This window comes from Lissotriton vulgaris, chromosome 9, assembly GCF_964263255.1.
Source record: "Lissotriton vulgaris chromosome 9, aLisVul1.2, whole genome shotgun sequence".
Lineage (NCBI taxonomy): Eukaryota > Metazoa > Chordata > Amphibia > Caudata > Salamandridae > Lissotriton > Lissotriton vulgaris.
The window spans coordinates 449,613,225-449,631,343 of NC_141697.1; positions in this window are offsets into that span (position 1 = coordinate 449,613,225).

Consider the following 18,119-nt stretch of genomic DNA (forward strand, 5'->3'; position numbering starts at 1 on the left):
CATTTTAATGGTTGAGAAAAAGTCATTTGAAGAAACATTGCATATGAGTAGCTAGTACACTGAGAGGTCAAACACCCTTGCTGGATTCTTTTGCAACATAGTATGGTGAACTTTTCAACTGTGTGCTGGGTTAGGTGGGAGTTACCATGGTAACAGGGTGAATGAGCACTGGGGGGATGGGTGAATATTATGTGAGTTTCAAAGTGTTGAAATGTACAACCAATTAAAATGTGCAGTTTGGTTTTGAATTTGTGTGGGAATAATTTTCATTGGTTATGTACAAGAATATGGGTCTGAAATGAGAGGTAATCTGTGCCATTATTCTGAGGCTGCAGTGACAGAAGCATTATTCAGAGATTCTGCTTAAGAAAATCTGGTGTGTGTGACTGACACTGTTCTACATCTTAAAAAGCATTTTTAAAGGTGAGTAATGATTCTTTTAATAAAGATAGACTGCTGTATGTACTATGGGGCATATTTGAAATGTATTTTGGAAATGATTTAGGTTTCTGCTTATATATATATGCTCTGTTTTTTGCCAGTAGAGAAAGTGAAATAGTATGAGTAGAAAGACACATATTGCATGTAGAGACAGACATGGTAGATTACATGTAACATCCTAGTCATGTGCCTAAGATCACACTGTGAGTCAAGCTCGATTTTAAATGGATCTGGGTGAATAATTTGCTTAGTTGATGTGTTTAAAAATATGGAAATACATGTTTTCACAAAGTCAGTTACGCTTTAGCATATGTACTAGTAGGGAATCTTAGGCAGCATGTCTGTTATGCCTCTTACTTCACAAATAGGCTGTAAGCTGTATAATCAAGATCCAGGGTGTGCCGTTGAAATGAAAAAGGATTGTTATGTTTTGATTATATATATGTGGTCTGTTTTTTGCCAGTAGAGATAGTGAAAGAGTATGAGCAGAGACACACATATTGCATGCAGAGACAGACATAGTAGATTACATGTAACATTCTGGTCATTTGCCTAAGATCATACTGTGAGTCAAGCTCGATTTTAAATGGATCTGGGTGAATAATTTGCTTTGTTGATGTGTTTAAAAATATGGAAATACATTTTTTCATAAAGTCAGTTAGGCTTTAGCATATGGTCTAGTAGGGAATCTTAGGCAACATGTCTGTTAGGCCTCTTACTTCACAAATAGGCTCTAAGCTGTGCAATCAAGATCCAGGGTGTGCCGTTGAAATGAAAAAGGAATATTATGTCTTGCTTATATATATGTGGTCTGTTTTTGCCAGTAGAGACTGTGAAATAGTATGAGCAGAGACACACATATTGCATGCAGAGACAGACATGGTAGATTACATGTGACATCCTGGTCATGTGCCTAAGATCACACTGTGAGTCAAGCTCGGTTTTAAATGGATCTGGGTGAATAATTTGCTTAGTTGATGTGTTTAAAAATATGGAAATGCATGTTTTCTTAAAATCAGTTAGGCTTTAGCATATGTACTACTAGGGAATCAAAGGCAGCATGTCTGTTAGGCCTCTTACTTCACAAATAGGCTCTAAGCTGTGCAATCAAGATCCAGAGTGTGCTGTTGAAATGAGAAAGGAATGTTATATCTTGCCTATATATATGTAGTCTGTTTTTTGCCAGTAGAGACTGTGAAATAGTATGAGCAGAGACACACATATTGCATGCAGAGACAGACATTGTAGATTACATGAAACATCCTGGTCATGTGCCTAAGATCACACTGTGAGTCAAGCTCGATTTTAAATGGATCTGGGTGAATAATTTGCTTAGTTGATGTGTTTAAAAATATGGAAATACATGTTTTCTTATAGTCAGTTAGGCTTTCGCATATGTACTAGTAGGGAATCTTAGGCAGCATGTCTGTTAGGCCTCTTACTTCACAAATAGGCTCTAAGCTGTGCAATCAAGTTCCAGGTTGTGCCGTTGAAATGAAAAAGGATTGTTATGTCTTGCTTATATATATATATATGTGGTCTGTTTTTTGACAGTAGAGACAGTGAAATAGTATGAGCAGAGACACATATATTGCATGCAGAGACAGACATGGTAAATTACATGTAACATCCTGGTTATGTGCCTAAGATCACACTTGAGTCAAGCTCGATTTTAAATGGATCTGGGTGAATAATTTGCTTAGTTGATTTGTTTAAAAATATGGAAATACATGTTTTCTTAAAGTCAGTTAGGCGTTTTAGCATATGTACTAGTAGGGAATCTTAGGCAGCATGTCTGTTAGGCGTTTTACTTCACAAATAGGCTCTAAGCTGTGCAATCAAGATCGAGGGTGTGCCGTTGAAATGAAAAAGGATTGTTATGTCTTGCTTATATATATGTGCTCTGTTTTTTGCCAGTAGAGACAGTGAAATAGTATGAGCAGAGACACACATATTGCATGCAGAGACAGACATGGTAGATTACATGTAACATCATGGTCATGTGCCTAAGATCACACTGTGAGTCAAGCTCGATTTTAAATGGATCTGGGTGAATAATTTGCTTAGTTGATGTGTTAAAAATTATGGAAATACATGTTTCTTAAAGTCAGTTAGGCTTTAGCATATGTACTAGTAGGGAATCTTAGGCAGCATGTCTGTTAGGCATCTTACTTCACAAATAGGCTCTAAGCTGTGCAATCAAGATCCAGGGTGTGCTGTTGAAATGAAAAAGGAATGTTATGTCTTGCTTATATATATGTGGTCTGTTTTTTGACAGTAGAGACAGTGAAATATTATGAGCAGAGACACACTTACTGCATGCAGAGACAGACATGGTAGATTACATGTAACATCCTGGTCATGTGCCTAAGATCACACTGTGAGTCAAGCTCGATTTTAAATGGATCTGGGTGAATAATTTGCTTAGTTGTGGTGTCTAAATATATGGAAATACATGTTTTCATAAAGTCAGTTAGGCTTTAGCATATGTACTAGTTTGGAATCTTAGGCAGCATGTCTGTTAGGCCTCTTACTTCAAAATAGGCTCTAAGCTGTGCAATCAAGATCCAGGGTGTGCCGTTGAAATGAAAAAGGAATGTTATGTCTTGCTTATATATATGTGGTCTGTTTTTTGCCAGTAGAGACAGTGAAATAGTATGAGCAGAGACACACATACTGCATGCAGAGACAGACATGGTAGATTAAATGTAACATCCTAGTCATGTGCCTAAGATCACACTGTGAGTCAAGCTCGATTTTAAATGCATTTGGGTGAATAATTTGCTTAGTTGATCTGTTTAAACATATGGAAATACATGTATTCATATAGTAAGTTAGGCTTTAGCATATGTACTAGTAGGGAATATTACGCAGCATGTCTGTTAGGCCTCTTACTTCACAAATAGGCTCTAAGCTGTGCAATCAAGATCCAGGGTGTGCCGTTGAAATGAAAAAGGAATGTTATGTCTTGCTTATATATGTGGTCTGTTTTTTGCCAGTAGAGACAGTGAAATAGTAGGAACAGAGACAAATATACTGCATGCAGAGATAGACATGGTAGATTACATGTAACATCCTGGTCTTGTGCCTAAGATCACACTGTGAGTCAAGCTTGATTTTAAATGGATCTGGGTGAATAATTTCATGAGAGTTAGAGAGATAGAAACTGTGAGGAGACACAGGTGGCATTATTTAAAAATGTGAATATAAATCATTATTTCATACAGACTCTCAGTGTGATACCTGTCAAAAATGTTAAAGCCATACTTTTTACCATGAAACATTTACCAGAGTGAGATGAGACACACGCAAACAGACAAATGACACACAGAAAGAGAGAGAGATGGGGAGGCACAGAGTGAGAAGAGACATAGGAACAGAGTGAGGTGAGACACAGGCAAAGAGTTCCCTTTTAGTTTAGAGATGCAAACTATGAGCAGACACAGGTGACATTATTGAAAAATATGAAAATATAATTCCTCATTTCATATAGAGACTCAGTGTGATCCTTGTCAAAAATTTTAAAGCCATACTTTTTAACATAAAACATTTACCAGAATGGGATGAGACACACACAAACCGACAAATGACACACAGAAAGAGAAAGAGATGGGGCAGGCACAGAGTTAGATGAGACACAAGCACAGACTGAGATGAGACACAGGCACAGAGTGACATAAGACACAGGCACAGAATGAAATGGTTCTGGCAGAGAGTAAGATTAATAATAAAACTGTAATGCACTGTTACTGTGAAACAGTTGCTGTGGTATCAAGTAACTTATGTTGTAAACTAGTGTTTATTTTGTTTACTTATTGTAATTACTATTTAGTATGTTTGTAGTGGTCTATAATATGTTATTTTTTCTTTACCACAGATTATATTCATCTATAGAAAAATAAAAGAATATGCCATCAAAGCAAAGACGTCAAAAGAAATATTAACAAGATTTACGGTCCAAGAAAACAGAAAAACACGACCCATCCAAAACACAATCTTCAGTGAAAAAAAATAATGCTCCTGGTAAACAAACTAAGGAGTTTTTAAGGAAGATATTGAAATGTAAAAAAAAAGATGTTGTTTCAAAGAAGAATAAGGCATCTCCAAGTAGAAAGAAAAATCTGTGCCCCTCCAAAAATGTTAGACCTGTGGAAGGAGATGATATTGTTTTTAGCAATAGAAGGAGAAATCAATTTATAGAAATTCGTAGACGAATGTTTTATAACAGAATAGTTACAAATTTATTAAAAAATGTAAAGCTGTATCAAAAAAGACTGCTTTTTACAAGAAAAAAAAAAGCATAGTGAAGATTGTGGATAAAGAATTTAAAGTGAAAAATAAATTATTTTGTTTAGTAATCAATAGAATGTGTACACTAGATAAGGTAATCAATGTGTTCAAATCAAAAAGTAAGTGGAAAAGAGTAATTAATCGGACTAATTTTGATGATGATTTTTGTGGGGAATGGAAGCATAGTTCAAGTTGTGAGCCATTTTTTAATGAAGAAAGTTACTTTCAGGATAATGATTTGGTGCATGCAGTTGACACCAGTGGTCGAGTATATGAGGTGAAGGATGGTTGTCCGGTTGAAAAAGAAAAGATTGTGCCTAGAAATACAGAAGAGGTGTTAGCTGATGAAGTTTTAGGGAGATGTCCTAAGGCTCCAGTGTATAATTGGAATTGTAGTAGTATTTGTAGAGTGCGACAGGATTCAATTGATTTGTTTCTCAGTTTCTTACGGACATATACTAAGAAAAGTCTAAAACAAAAAATGAAAATTTTACAAGGGTTAGATCCTTGTAGAGTGAGAGAAAAACAGGTTTGCATGGACATTCACTGGCTTGTCTTTCAAGAAAAGTATGTCAGAGTGTTTTCACCATTTTAGGATATTAGCAGTGCATCATAATAAAGTGAGGAAATTAGTGAGAAGTTTGTATTATGCAAAAAGTCCAGCACTTAAGCTAAAACAGTTAAACAGTGCTCTTTTGCATGGAACTGAATTAGATGTGAAAAACTTTTGTAAAGAAATTGAGTTTTGTTACTTTGGTGAAAAAGAGGACAGTGCAGAAACTTATACAGTAATAGAAGGTAATGTGGAAGAGAATGTAGAGATTTCAAGTACAGAAAAATTTGACCTTGAAATTTCAATGTTTACGGTCAATTCAAGTGAAAGGCCTAATTTTAGTTGTGTGTGTTGTCGACCAACTCATTATAAGAATCAGACTAGATTAGTTGATTTATATGTAAAAAGTGAAATGGAAAATAATAATGAGTGGAAGGATTTTGCAACTTATTTGTTGTTAGAAAATTGTTTTGATCTGGGTTTTGATCAACGTATTTGTAAATATTGTTATGATAAATTAAATGAAAACAAAATGCCTGGTGGAGCTGCTCATAATAATCTGGAGTTGGTAGACATTCCTTCTGAATTGATGGATTTAAATACCTATGAGTCTATTCTGATTCAATGTGTGCATCCTTTTCAGGCTATTGTTCGCATGGAGCCTAAGACAGGGAAATTGCCTCCTTCAGATTTACAGAGAGGATTAACCCCTTCCATGCTCAGCTCGTCATGAGGCACACTGGAGCTGTGCTGATGACGAGCTGAGCTCGTCATGAACAATGGAAAAACTCATAGTCCAGCACCAGGGGGAAAAAGCCTTAGCAGCCAAGTGGTTAAAGGGAAGAGTTGTTTATTTGCCTCTAGATTTTAAGAAAAATATTGATACAATTGGTGTAGAAAAAGTAGAAGAGGAACCTCTGGGCATTCTAGTTAATGGTGTTCCGACAAAGAGTAAGACAATCTGGCAAGAATTAGTGGATGTAAGGAAATTCAAAAAGGCAACGTTGTATTTGATAAAAAATAATCACTACTATAAAAATGTATATGTAGGAGAAGAGGAAACAACTGTAGAAGAGGACAGTGACTTGTCAGCTGGGCAAATTGAAAAAGTTGATGTCCCTAGAAGTGAAGAAATTTATGAACATTATAGTGTTCATCCATTGCATTCCAAAGAAGTAATGGGGAATGCTATTGACTTCTTACAAATGAAAGAAGCAAAAGGAAGTCCCATTAGTGTATGGGAAAAAAGTTTGGAAGCTCGTTGTTTTCCACAGCTATTTCCAACAGGTCAAGGTGGACATTATGACGACAGACCTGTTCAAATTCCTGCATCTGAATACCGGACTTCAAGATTATATGCAGAAGATCCAAGGTTTCGTCAATGCATTCCATATTTGTTCCATCTACTGTTTGAGAGTGACTTGTCTGGACTTTCTTATGCAGTGAACCATATACTGAAAAGTGGAGTGCATCTACAAAATGTTTCGGCAAAGGACTTTATGGATAAAGTAAAAATGCAAGACAGTGTTTTGGAATCTCAGCTAATTAATCTCATTGCATGTCAGCGTGGTACTAACGAGTATTGGTACTGTCGTCATGGGAAATTGAAATGTATGCTAAGAAACTTAGGAACTCCTGCATGGTTCCTCACTCTTAGCTGTGCTGAGTATGCTTGGGAAGACTTACTTCAATTTCTACGAGAGGCAAATAAAAACATTGAAAATATTGAATACAAGACAACTGGAGAACTGTGCTCTTTGGATCCAGTTAATGTATGCAGGTATTTCAATCATAGGTTTGAAGCTGTGATGACTTTCATTGCAAACAAAAAAAATCCTCCGCTTGGAGAGGTTTTGGATTACTTTTGGAGAAAGGAGTATCAAGCAAGAGGTGCTCCTCACATACATATGGTGCTATGGATTAAAGATGCACCAATATTTGGAACAGATTCAGATAAGAAAGTGATGAGTTTCATTGAGCAGTATTCCACATGTGCTGTTCCGAAAAGTACAGAAGAAAACAATTTAAGACATCAAGTTTTACGCTTTCAAACCCATCGTTGTGGAAAATACTGTCGTCGAAAATACAAATCCAAGGACAAGTTCTATACAAAATGTCCTTTTGCATTTAAACGTCCAGTAACATCGAAAGGAAGAGTGAACAATTTTAGGTCTTCTCTGCGACATACTGTGACAAGAAAATCACCTAAAAATACATACAACCTAAGAAGAAATGAGGAATCGAAATACATAAATGACTACAACCCAGTCATTTTGTCCATGTGGAATGCTAACATGGATATTCAATATGTTGCTGACAACTCCATTGCTGTGGCTCGATATGTGACGTCTTACATCACAAAATCAGAAAAGACGGAACTGAAGGATATCTGGGAGGAAATTTCACATTTAAAGAGTCTAAGCAAGAAATTATACAGTTAAAGTCGGAAGATGTTGTCGCATCGAGAAATTGAAGCATATGAATGTTCTGATCGGTTATCATCAGCAAGTCTATATGCCAAATCTAGAACCATCATTTGGGTGAGTCTAGGTCTTGCTGCAACACAAAACCGAGTTTTGAAATCTGTACACGAAATTGAGTATTTGGTGGAGAAAGAACCAAACAGTACAGATATTTTGAAGACAAAAATGTTGGATACATACTATCCAAATAGAAGCTGTCATCTACAGACCATTTGTCTGTATGAAGTTCTGCAAACCTATACTTTTAAGAAGAACGTCACAGAAGATATCATTAAAGGTGTATATGCTATAATTAGATGTGAAGGCTGCTTTACATGCACAATTATTTCAAATTTGTTTCCAAATGAAAACATTCTCCCAGAGACTATTTTTAAGAAAATTAATGAAAACAAATCTGTCATATGCTTCAATCAATCAATCAATCATAACACTTGTATAGTGCGCTACTCACCCGGCAGGGTCTCAAGGCGCTTGGGGGAAGGGGACTGCTATTGCTCGAACAGCCAGGTCTTGAGTTGTCTCCTGAAGGCGAGATGGTCCTGGGTGAGCCGAAGATGGATGGGAGAGAGTTCCATGTCTTGGCCGCCAGGTAGGAGAAGGATCTGCCACCAGCGGTGGCTCTTCGGATGCGTGGTACGGTGCGAGGGCGAGGCTTGTTGATCGTAGCTGGCGGGTGGGCGTGTAGAAGGCCAGGGGTCATTGAGGTACTTGGGGCCCAGGTCGTGGAGAGATTTGTGTGCGTGGGTGAGGAGCCTGAACGTGATCCTCTTGCTGACGGGGAGCCAGTGCAGGTCCGTCAGATGGCCGGAGATGTGGCTGCGTCGGGGGATGTTCAGGATGAGTCGGGCAGAGGCGTTCTGGATGCGTTGGAGTCTTTTCTGTATCTTGGCTGTGGTTCCGGCGTAGAGGGCATTTCCGTAATCCAGACGGCTGGTGACAAGTGCTTGGGTGACCGTCTTCCTGGTTTCGGTCGGAATCCATCGGAAGATCTTGCGGAGCATGCGTAGGGTGTTGAAGCATGATGAGGAGATGGCGTTGACTTGTCTGGTCATCGAGAGGGAGGAGTCCAGGATGAAGCCCAGGTTGCGTGCGTGGTCTGTTGGCTTGGGGGTGGCGCACAGGGCGGGGGCCACCAGGAGTCGTCCCAGGCGGAGGGCGATGGTCCCAGGATGAGGACTTCCGTCTTGTCTGAGTTCAGTTTCAGGCGGCTGTTCTTCATCCATTCGGCGACGTCTTTCATCCCTTGGTTTAGGTTCGTTCTGGCGGTGGCGGGGTCTCATGGTGAGGGAGAGGATCAGTTGGGTGTCGTCAGCGTAGGAGATGATGTTGAGGTTGTGCTGGCGTGCGATGGCTGCAAGAGGTCTCATGTAGATGTTGAAGAGGGTGGGGCTGAGTGATGATCCTTGCGGGACGTCGCAGATGACTTCGGTGGCTTCGGATCAAAACGGGGGAGGCGGACTCTATGAGTTCTTCCGGTGAGGAATGAGATGATCCACTCCAGTGCCTTCTCTTGAATACCGATGTTGCTGAGGCGTTGAATTAGGGTGCGGTGGCAGACGGTGTCGAATGCTGCAGAGAGGTCCAGGAGAATGAGGGCCGCTGTTTCCCCGTTGTCAAGCAGGGTTCTGATGTTGTCGGTGGCTGCGATGAGGGTGGTCTCGGTGCTGTGGTTGGCTTGAAAGCCAGACTGCGAGGGGTAGAGGGATCCGTTCAACTCGAGGAAGGCTGCCAGCTGTCTGTTGACGGTCTTCTTGATGACTTTGGCAGGGAAGGGGAGGAGCGAGATGGGGCGAAAGTTCTTGAGGTCGGTGGGGTCAGCTGTTGGTTTCTTCAGTAGGGCTCTGAGCTCGGCGTGCTTCCAGCTCTCCGGGAAGGTGGCGGTGTTGAAGGAGGCGTTGATGATGTCCCGTAGTTGGGGTGCGATGATGGAGTCGGCCTTGTTGAAGACGTGGTGGGGGCAGGGGGCAATCGGAGATCCGGAGTGGATGGTGTTCATCGTGCGGGCTGTGTCTTCGGTGGTCACCGTGGTCCAGGAGCGGAGGGTGGTGGTGGAGGTCGTTGGTTCGGTTGTTGGGTGCGTTGAAGGTGCGCCGAAGCTGTTGTGGATGTCGGCGATCTTGCGGTGGAAGAATGAGGCGAGGTCTTGTGAGCGAGGTCTTGTGAGGGAGTGATGTCGTTGTTGCCGGTGCTGGGGTTCGAGAACTCCTTGACAATGCTGAAGAGTTCCTTGCTGTTGTGGGCGTTGTTGTCCAGTCGTTCCTTCAGTGATTTCTTCTTGGTAGTGCGGATGAGCTGGTGGTGCTTGCGGGTGGCGTGTTTGAGGGTGGTCATGTTGTCTTTGGTCTGGTCGAGGAGCCAGGCTTTCTCGAGGCTGCAGCAGTTTTATTTGGAGTCCTTGAGTTCGTCGGTGAACCAGGAGGCTTTCTTGCTAAAGGGTCTGCTGGTAGGGCTCTTTAATGGCGCGAGGTCGTCGGCGCAGTCGGTCAGCCACTTCGTGAGGTTGCGTTCTGCTTCGGTGGGGTCCGTTGTGCTGGCTGGTGGGTTCTGACTGAGGGAGGTGGTGAGCTGTGCGGCGGTGATCTTGCTCCAGTTCCTGTGGGGAACCTGTTGCGGGTGGTGGTGGGTCGTGGTTCTTTTGAAGCTGAAGTGTACGCAGCTGTGGTCGGTCCAGTGAAGTCCTGTGGAGTGGCTGAAGGTGATGTGCTTTCTGGATGAGAAGACTGGATCAAGCGTGTGGCCGGCGTAGTGGGGGGTGTTGACCAGTTGCTTGAGTCCGAGGTTGGCAAGGTTGTCTAGCAGGGTGGTGGTGTTGTGGTCGTTGTTGTTCTCCAGGTGGAAGTTGAGGTCCCCGAGGAGGATGTAGTCGGCGGAGGGGAGGGCGTGCGGGCTGATGAAGTTGGCGATGTCTTTGCTAAATTGTGTGCGGGGTCCTGGGGGTCTGTAGATGAGGGTGCCTCTGAGGGTGGTCTTGGGGTCGGTGTGGATCTGGAAGTGAAGATGTTCGGCCGCCGTGCGGGTGTCGTCGGAGTAGGTTGTGATGTGGATGGTGTTCTTGTGGACGATGGCGATGCCTCCTCCAGTCTGGTTGACGCGGTCCTTCTGGCTGATCTTGTATCCGTTCGGAATGGTGATGGCGATGTCGGGCGCTGAGGAGGCGCTCATCCAGGTTTCTGTCAGGAAGGCGACGTCTGGAGATGACGTGTCGAGGAGATTCGAGAGTTCAGCGGCGTGCCTGTGGATTGTGCGGGTGTTGAGCAGGATGCACTTCAGGTGGTTACTGATGGTGATCGTCTTGGCGGGTGCGGCGCAGGTTCGGGTGCAGGAGAAGTTGCAGGATCAGCAGCAGAAGGGTCCATGGGTGCGTCTCGTTGTGGCTCTGTAGCATCCGGGGGTTCGGCCGGCGTTGAGTGCGTTGAGTTTTGCGGCGTTATAGGTCCGGCGGATAGGCTGGCATCCTCGGGGGCCCGGGGTCCTGGCGCTGGGCGCGGTCCAGGCGCGGACGGGCGCAGCCGCCTTGCCTTTGGCGCGCCTTAAGAAGGGAGCCGGGAGGGAGGGTCCGCTGGGTGGCGGGAGCGGGGAGCCCAATCTCCTGGCGAGGGGCGTGAAAAGCGGGAACACGAGTGCGGGCGGCTCAGCGGCGGCTGGGTCGTCTGCAGCGGATGAAAAATACAGCAGGAGGCAGAACTGGCAGCAGCAGCAGGAGGAGCGTGGGGGCAGCCCGGCCTAGGAAGGCACAGTGGTCGCTTGATGCCAACTCTGCAAGAATGTTCAATCTTCAACAACAAAATGTTAAAGATGGAAAATCAAGAGACTGTGAAACTGGAAGCTATTGATAAAATAGAACATGAAGGAGCAACTATTATTTTTTCAGAAAAGTTGAAATCAAAATTGGATTCTTTAGAGAAGACAATATCTAAAACTGCTGGTTTGGAAAAGAGTCTGTATGCATCTTTAAATTGTCGTATAATTTTACGACATAATTTATATGTGGAAAGAGGTTTAGTAAATGGAGCAATGGGTCATGTTGTTGATTTTGTGAATTACCGAAGTAGAGATGGAATTGAATTTATAAAAATTTAATTTGATGATATTGAAGAAGGACAACAAATCAGTCGTTGTTGTGCCCGATTTTTGCTTGTGAAAGATTTATATGTCCGCAGAAAACAGTTTCCTGTTTCTTTGGCATATGCAGTGACTATTCATAAATCTCAAGGTTTAAGTGTAGATAGTGCTTTAGTGAATATTGATAGTTCTGTGTTCAAGGAGGGTATGGCATATGTTGCTTTATCTCGAGTAAGAACTTTATCTGGATTGTACTTGATTGATTTTGATGAGACAAAGATTAATGCAGATCTAAATTGTGCAAAAGAATATAATAGGTTAAGAAGAGAGTATGCTCCAAATTGACCACAATATCCTCTATTTGAAAAGCGTGTGGTAGGCGGAAAAAGAAGAAATTTGAAAAATTGTAGTGAAGTTGTAGCAAAAAGAAAAAAAGTAGATGAACCAGTAATTGTAAGCAGAAAGGAAAAGGATTCAGTTAAAGATGTTGTTGGATTTCAGTTCAGCTATGCTATTGTAGTGGTTAATGTTGTTTTTTTTCTCCAAACTGTACAAGAACAGATTGCTGAAAATCGGGATCAAAGATTTTGTTCTTTGTTGAATTCTGTGTTTGAGAAATGAAGCAGTGATAGAACAAAAATACAAAGTGTTTCTGACATTTGAAATGTTTTAGACATATGTTCTGGTCTAAATCAATTTTCACAGAATATTCAGCAAGATTGTCAGGAATTTCTAATGTATATGCTTGTTGTATTGAAAGATGAAGGTGTAGATGTAGAAAATCTTTTTGGCCTTTCTTATAAATGGCAGCATGACTGCGACAATTGTTCCTTTTCAAGTACTACTGCAATAGACACTGAAAGATTTATATATTTGACTTTACCAGACTGCAAATCAGTGTCTTTTAATAATCTAGTTAGAGAAGCAAATCAAAACATGGTCTGTACTCAGTGTAAATCTGCAATGCTATCAACATTATTTATACAAAGATATGGACAGTATGCAATTTTAATGTTCCAACGATGTCGACCTGATGGAACTAAATTGACAACTTTAATTAAAAATGTTGTGGCTTCTGAATAATCAATTTCAGGAAGAACCTTTGCAACTGCATCAAATATTTACCATGATGGTCCTTCAACAACATCAGGACATTACACAGCTTATTTAAAATGTCAAAACGGCTGGAAACACTATAATGATACTCAATTGACTTTCAAACAACGTTTGCCTTCTGACATACAAAATTCTTAGCTAGTGTTCTTACATCCAAATTTTTAGGGAGAGTAATTGGTCTATGAAGATTAGAGCCGTTAATAAAACTTAGTTTGCTGTTCAAAATTACTTTCCGAATGAGAGTGATCAAGATAATAAAAAAAATGTTCTCATAGAGGTAGTATAAGTGTATCACGTAGTGTGCGATGTGAGTATTATAGGAAATATTAATAAAAAGTAAGCTAGAGGTGGAAATAAAACTATTGTTTCATAATGTAAAAGATGTTGGAGCTTTTCATTCAGAAACTCGGGTAAATGAGAGATTAAGAATACTCTTGAGTAATTTCCAAAGAAAAAGACTTTCCATATACTATTTGGCCTTGTGGAAAAGTACGTGGATCAAAAGTGAATTAAGATATGTTTTTTCTAAATTTTACATTATTTATTGAAACGTTGTATGGGTTTTTTAAACACAATCATTTTTTGCCCGCTGTCATATGATGAGTAGTATTGAAGTCACTGTTTTAAGTGAAATTCAATATATTCTGAGAACAGCAAAAATAAACCATATAACATGTTGTACAAATTATTTTGTATTTTGTATTATCAAATATATATTATTCTCCCTTCTCTTATGCTCACTCACCTTTTCCACCCTCTATCACTCCTTAAAACTCACCCTCACTGGCCTTCTCTCACTCTCCCTCACCTCCCTTCCCTTATTCCACTTCCCTCACTTATCCTCATTCTCCATTCCTTCACTGCCCTTTCCCTCTCTCCCATCCATCACTTTCCAGCTGTCAGTCACTCTACTTCACTCCCCTTCTCGTTCTTTCCTTTCTTTGCTCCCGCAATAATTTCCCTTCTCTCACTCACCTTACTCCACTTCACTCACTTCTTCTCTCACTCCCTCTGTCCTCTCACATCCTCACTCCCCTTCTTTCACTCCCTCTCTCTTAGCCTCACTCTTTCGGTCCTTTCACTCTCCCATTCCTCTTCCATCATGCTCACTCCCTATAACTCACTCAAACTCCCTTACTTACCTTTCTTTGCTCTCTCACCCTTTCTGTCACTCTTTCCTTCACTACCTCTATGTCGTCACTCCTTCACTTCCCTTGTCTCATGCTCACTTGCTTTTATCCTCCCTCTATCTTCCCTCTTTCCTCAACCTCACTGCCCTTCACTCACCCTCCTTCACCCTTGTTCCCTTACTCCGGTTCCCTCAATTATCCTCATTCCTCATCCTTAACTCCCCTTCCTCTTTCTCTCCTCACGCACTCACCTTTTACCAGTCCCTTTGCTTCAGTTCTCTTCCCCTTCTTTCCTTCCTTTGCTCCCTCAGTCATTCTCCTTCCCTTACTCACCTTACTCCCCTTTACTCACTCTTTCTCTCACTCCCTCTGTTCTCTCATATTCTCACTTGTCTTCCCTCACTCCCTCTCTGTTACCCTCACTCCCTTTGTCCCCTCAACGTCTTACGACCCTACATTCACTCTCACTCACCTTCCATCCCTCATTGTCATGAATTCACTGTCACTCACTCCTGCTTCCCTTTCACTCACTCCCCTTTCTTTACTCCCCTTTCTTCCTTTAGTTTTCCTAATGCACATTCCTTTAGTATCTTACTCACCTTCACTTCATTTCTCTCTTCTGCTCTTCTTCTCTGTCACTGAATGTATACATGTCATTATCCTTTTAGTAATTTTCTCTCCCTCTATTTCTTTTTCACTCTCTCTGACCTTCACCATTCCTTTGTTTTCCTTTCTGAGTCCTTCACTCCTACTTTATCTCTTACTACCCTTTTATGACTTTTAATCTCCTGCTTTGTCTCTTGTATTGTAAAATCTATATTGTAAATATTATAACTTACTTTTTTTTCTCTTTCACAGATATTAAATTTACTGAAAATATGCAATTAAGTTCACATTACTTATAAGGTAACCTCACTACTCTTCTCTCAACCACCCACACCCCCGTTCCCTTACTGCGCTTCCTTCACTTACTCGTTATAGTAAGGATTTAGCTTTTAAAAAAACCTTTGAAATTCACTGAAAAAACCATAGGTTTAACACTCGTTATAGTTAGGAATTAGCATTTAAAAAACCTTTGAAATTCACAGAAAAAAACATAGGTTTAACACCAGTTATAGTTAGCTGGACATTTTACTCATATAAAACCATTGAAATTCCCACGTTACAGTTAGTTGGACTCACTATAACTCGCGCGCCCGCAATCCTCTGCTGATGATGTCACATATTACATAATTCATGACATGGTCAGTGACATCACTGATGACATCTCAAATGACATCACTGATGACATCATACATACATTCATTCTTCAATATGTAAAACATATTTTAACTTTACAGAAAAACACATTCACTGGATGATGTCATCAGTGATGTCATCAGTGATGTAATTTGAGATGTCATCAGTGATGTCACTGACCATGTCATGAATGATGTAATATGTGACATCATCAGCAGTGGATTGCGGGCGCGCGAGTTATAGTGAGTCCAACTAACTATAACGTGGGAATTTTAATGGTTTTATATGAGTAAAATGTCCAGCTAACTATAACTGGTGTTAAACCTATGGTTTTTTCAGTGAATTTCAAAGGTTTTTTAAGTGCTAATTCCTAACTATAACGAGTGTTAAATCTATGGTTTTTTCAGTGAATTTCAAAGGTTTTTTAAATGCTAATTCCTAGCTATAACGAGTGTTAAACCTATGGTTTTTTCAGTAAATATATATATATATATATATATATATATATATCCACAGCTTTATTTTTGTTGTTTACATCAGAAACATATAATCTATTGTTTATACCCACTACCTGTATGGATTTGCCCATCTATGGGCTTTATTGCACAATCTGTGATAATTCCTAGGTTGTACATATTCACATTCCAAGATGGCGCCCAGAGCGTCTATAGTGGGGTTGTCCTCTATCTATCTCTATGTATAGAGTAAGAACGTGAAAATGGTGTATTTAATCCACCTAAAAGTGAAAATCACTGTTACCACACTGACGAAGGCAACACGCCGAAACGCGTCTGTGGAGAGTGCCTGCATGAAATAAACCTGCACGTTTGAAAGTACCTCTCGAGTGCTGTTGTCTTCTTTTTATAGATATATCTATATATATATTTATTTTTTAAAGATAGCAGGATCGAACCCGACCAAATGTAGCCAGAGTGCACTAACGTCCAACGCTTGCTGAACCGAGCAAAAAGCTTCTTGTAAAGCTACGCCAGGCCTCCTAGACCCACCATGCCACACGCCTCGCTGATTCCAATGTTCTTGCGGCTTCCCCGGGTCCCAGGAGACAAAGAGGAGGAGACGCCAGGGGCACCGCCTTATACAACTGACTAATGTTAAGTTTCGGTTTTCAAATGTGGCTCCTACGTCATCGGAAAAAGGTTGGTGGTCCCAACCAGCCCCTCGACTAAGCCCGGTTTCATGGCGCGACTAAGGGCACCCCTCCTCTAGGTGAGGGGAGCACCTGATCAATACAAATACCTATAAGTGCCCCTGTTTCCATATGAACTCATGTATCCTTTCTGTGCTCCTGCTGCAAAATAGCTCTAAAAATACCACCTGCTAGGAGCTTCACAGGAAGGAACAGTACCTTAAACCGCTGAGGAAGAAGGTGGACATGTGCACCAAGCCGTAGAGTGAAGATAAACATAGGACGATGTTCGAGTTTATTGGTAAAGTAGTGGTTTTCATTTTGAAGTTATAGCCTTATTGTGAAACAGCCTGGAAATGAAGGCTTGCTTTCTGGCAGCAAATTAAGGTTGTGCACATTTGTGTATTTTTTCTAACCTTATTCCATGAAGCATAATGAAAATGCAGTGACATTATATGGCATTACGCATTCAAAGAGAAATATAGCAGCCTCTATATTGTGTGACTTTTTATAACTTAGCACACAGATTTGAAGCAATCTGGAGTCTAGAAGGAAAGACCCCTTTGGGTGTACCCAAGATCCAACACGAGGTTGTAGTCCCCTGTTGGACCAAATAGTGGATTTTCCTTCCATTGCTATGTTCATATTATTGCACTTGTGTGTAGGGCCTCTTGTCCAGGAAGGTTTACAACTTTGAATATGCAATTTTTCCCTTAGGCTTGAGATTTGACAAGCGATGGTCCTTCAAATTTTACCCAATTTAATGTATTGCACCATCAGCACTTTAGATATTTGAAGTCTCTAACCACACCACTTAGCATAGGACAGTGGCCTCCATCTTTTGATGTTATGTTATTTAGATTTATAAAGCGCATTACTGCCCTGAGGCGTCTAAGTGCTGTAAAATTATGGCTATTAATAAATAATCATAAAAATAGATGGTTGCAAAAGAAAACAGCCTCCATAAAAGCATGTGTACCCGAACACTTTCACAAAGCCTGGTGCACCTGAACAGCAACACTATAAAGAGCCTACTTGTCATATGACCCTGTGTGGTAAGGACGCAAGCACTCCAGTCTGAGCTTTGTCAAGAAGTTGGTGCAGTCGGAAATGCAGGTCCCAGACTCAGTTGGTAGGCATCTCCTGACGATCCTAAAGGCAGTGAGAAAAAACAGCTGCTTCACTTGCTTGGTCGTCATTGCAGTATCAAAGAATTTGCCGCCAGCATTTAGGTAGTGGAAAAGGAAAATGTGCCTCTTGCTCATGCATATGTAAACCAGGAAGGAAGAGAATTGATCTTTCTGACTGGCTTGGAGTCTTGCAACCAGGATCTAAATAGCACAAAAATGCAGCAAATCAGCCAGAAAAAAAGGTATCTGAAGCTTGATCCATGGCTAGAACGAGCAGAAAAAGAGCGCGTAATGCTCCACTGCTGACACTTTAAATTTCCCTGGGGAGAGCCCTGCCTGCAGAGATTGATGCAATATCATTTCCTAAATTTTGACTGGTGAGGTATGCATGGGATACCCTCTACGAACCATCCTTGGCCAAGGGGACCGTATCGCCTGGGTACGGTGCAAATGAGGAGATAGCTCCAAAGCGCTAAATGGTTCACAGTCCCCAGGGGATGGAGGCTACCTCTCCAGGGACTAAGAAAG